The sequence below is a fragment of the Olea europaea genome, unplaced genomic scaffold (assembly GCF_002742605.1).
Source record: "Olea europaea var. sylvestris unplaced genomic scaffold, O_europaea_v1 scaffold969, whole genome shotgun sequence".
NCBI lineage: Eukaryota > Viridiplantae > Streptophyta > Magnoliopsida > Lamiales > Oleaceae > Olea > Olea europaea.
Window position 1 is genome coordinate 231,862 of NW_019268191.1, and position 3,639 is coordinate 235,500.

Consider the following 3,639-nt stretch of genomic DNA (forward strand, 5'->3'; position numbering starts at 1 on the left):
TCCATATGGTCTAGTCTCTTGGAACAAAATGGACCACAATTTGGGAGGAAGAATGTTACAAACCAAATTTTACTAGTTAAAAATCAAAAGTTGAATTGTCAAAGTCAATATAAAAAAGGGACTAAAATGAAATAATTTATTTTAATTGGGGCTTAATTTATTACAAAAATATTTTGAAGGTTTAAGTTGGACAATATAAAATTTTTGGGATCTATTTATATATTTTAGGAAGTTTAGGATTTAGTTTTAAAATATATTTAAGAAGAGGGACTTCCTTTGCAATTTTGAGTAAGTGGGCCTTTATATTACTAGAGTTGATGCCCTTTTCTCTCAACACACACACACACACACACACACACACTAGAAAAACAACAGAGAAGCAGAAAGATCGAGAAAGAGAAAGGAAAAAGGGGGGAAAAAAAAGAAGGAAGGAAGAAGGAGGAAGTAAGTATTGATTTCTTCATGCTTGGATTTATTTACTTCGTTTCTTTAAGAGATTAAGAAGTAAAAGTTTTATGGTATTATGATGTTAAATTTCTAGAGTTTAATTAGTTGGTTAAATTTGCAGATTTAGTGAAAGGAGTATAATTTCTTGCTTAAATTGCTTGATGGATTAATTTCTAATTTAATCAAGGTAAGTAATACCATTTTTGAAAAACCCTAGATTTTTATTTGGGATTCTTGATTAAGTATTATTAGTGGGAATGATTATATTGATGAAAAACTCACATGGAAGCTTGAATTTGAGAAACAATATGAAAATTAAAATAGGTGGAATTATGGTTACTAATTTTCATTAGATTTGAAGGCATAATTATTTTTTTTATTTTTTTATGAGTGGGATGAAGATTAATTGGAGAAATTGATTATTAGTAAAGGAACTAGAAAGTGGAAGTAACTCCAATCGATTAAAGGAAAATTTGGGAATTCATTCAAGTACCGAGAAATTAATTTATGTATTATATCATTAGTAAAGATAAATGGTCTATTGTCTTAATAGTGGTTAAATTGGTTAATAATATCGTATTTCATGTTGTGAGAAGATCGAAAAAGCTTATCGACCATCTTAGGCCCTGCTCGATGAGTGGGTCTTGCAATCAAGCCCCCTTTTACCTTTACACTCGAATAACTTGTCTTGGTGAGTGGATTAAACTTATTTTTCAGAAATTAGTATTCATTAAATTTATATTAAATCAGAAAATTTATTATTTCATATAGTTGATTTGACAGCATAATTTTCAGAATAAAGTTGATTTATAAACAGTTGTTTATAAAATTAAATTCAGTCAAGTTAAATCATTTCATTGGCATACTATATCAGTATTAAATATTTTGCGTATTTAAAGTTATTTCTAAAAACCACCAGAAAGTACTTAGGTGATTTTACCCTAGTCTGCACTGGTACGAATATGTTTTCATAGTTCATGACTAATTATGATTATTTTACCCGCTCCGCACTATTGTGAATTTGTTTCCATAGTGTATGATCAGATTACCAGAGGTCTTTGGGACCCACTCTCTTACACTCAGGCTTTGGGCCATGTACTAGGGTATATGCCTTTGGGGCAGCTCTGCGTACGTATGACCAAATTATCAGATTTGAATGATTTTGCCTTGTAATCGAGATTACTCTGTACATGAGTAAGGCTATTCATTGGGTACCTTTTTGGTGTGATTTTTTAGTATTTCTACAACTTATCAAATTTCAGATTATAAAATTCAGTTTATTCAATTTTCAAAATAAAGCTTTCAGCTTATAGTATTGAGCAACAACAATATTTCATAGATTTTCATGGATATCAGATTATTCATGTCATTATACTTTACAATTGCTTATCTAAAATTAAGAACAAAGAATTTTATGATGAAATTATGTTTAGTTTTAAAAATGTTACTAGTTTTCAGAATTTCTCGAGGTTTTAATAAAGCAAGAATTTTTAGAAAATATGCATAAATGAGAAAAGTTTACTTATTAGCAAATTATCCACTCATTGAGCTTTGAGCTCATAAAATTTTTCACCTTTTTCTTTATCAGACAGATAGCAGCCGAATTGAGTAGCTTTGGAGCTTGTTGAACCACCGAATTGATCCACACGTCTATGTTGTATGACATCCTTTATCAGATTATACATTATGTGTTCTTTTGGGATACATGTAGTTTAAATCAAAAAAGTTCATTATGGGCTCATTAAATATTTGGTATCTTTAGTATATTTGAGTATTGTTGGTTGTAAAGCAAGTAAATGTTGGTTTGCCAACATTTTATTTGAATAGTTTGTATTTTTAGGGACTGTCGTAGCCAATTCATATTACATGTATTGATTTGAGAAAAATTGGTTATTGTTCAGATGGTTTTAGTTCATATTTTAGGGAAAACTTTGTCAAAATTTTGTTAAAAATATTTTTCAATTAAGCAAGTCAAGGTTGCCTTGTGGTGGGTTCGACGTTCAGTTAGTATCTACCATCGATGCATGACACATGTCAGATCCATTAAGGTGATTAGGAATGGGTGTAGAAGGAGAGATTAAACCAGTCGTTGCCGAAAACCTGGATTCACTTTGAAAAGTCTATGTACAAATTGAAATTTCTTGTCGTGACTTGTAGAACAAGTTAAAGTGAATCGACTTTGAAAATTTTGAGTACATCTGAAATCTCGAAATGCTTCTAATATAGAATTTTGCGCATGCAGTGAAGGGCTATTATTAAGAAGCCGAGAGTTAAGCTTAGATGAATTATGAGTATAGGTTTTTAATAATTTTTTGTGTAATCTATTAGCTTCAACGGATCTGGAGATCATGACTTCAATCATAATTAAGAAATGGGATTGAGTTGGCTTTTAAAATACTCACACCTTCAAGTTATGTTGGAAGGTAGATGTTTCGCGGAGGTATTATTATAGTGTGCTTTGTTGTCCTTTGTGGGGATCTTGTCCACACATTATAAAGGGATATTTATAGGGAGGAAAATCGCATCCCAAACGTCTGACCTAAGTGTGTATAAACTGTGATCACATCTGAATTTACCCAAGTGGCGAATCAAGGGAAGGCCGCCACTCCTTAGGATTAGTTAGGTGAAATTCGGACACCTGAGTCAAACAAAAAAAAGGGAAAAGAAAAGAAAAAGCTAGCATTTATCAAGTATTCATATTCAAATTCAACATGGTTCTTTTTAACTAACTAACGCAACGAAGAAACTCGATAAGTCAATGTGGCCCTAATTCAATTGAATTAGCCCCTTTCTAATGGGAAATAAATTAAAGTTGCCTAGTTTGATTAGTCTCATTACCGACAACTTGCCATTTTAATCTTGATTCAAATTCATGAGGAGATGCATATAAATCATAAAAAAAATGAAGATAAAATGGAATGCTTCATAAGGAGAATGATGATAATTTAAAGGTTCAAAAATTACTTCACAAAACTAGAAGCATCAAGTTCAAAAATGGCTTCTCAATGTGATTTCTTTCAGCTCAACAGAATTTCATTGTCTGATTTTTTTAATAACCCTGGGCAACCTGGACGAATAGTTTTCACTTGGAACCTATCTTTTGTATGCATTATCATGCAAACTAATAAAATAAACTAGTCAAATTTCAATTACAGTCATTGAACTTCTAATGAAATTTCAATCAGGTCCTTA

At 31.0% G+C, this 3,639-nt stretch overlaps 1 long non-coding RNA gene across 1 annotated transcript; it reads left to right on the forward strand.

Annotated features, from left to right (window-relative positions):
* Nucleotides 1-414: 414 nt before the first annotated feature.
* On the forward strand, nucleotides 415-2,545 carry LOC111392721. Its single transcript, XR_002702312.1, has 3 exons — nucleotides 415-444; nucleotides 569-634; nucleotides 2,036-2,545. It is a non-coding gene; the product is annotated as an uncharacterized LOC111392721 (long non-coding RNA).
* Nucleotides 2,546-3,639: the final 1,094 nt, after the last annotated feature.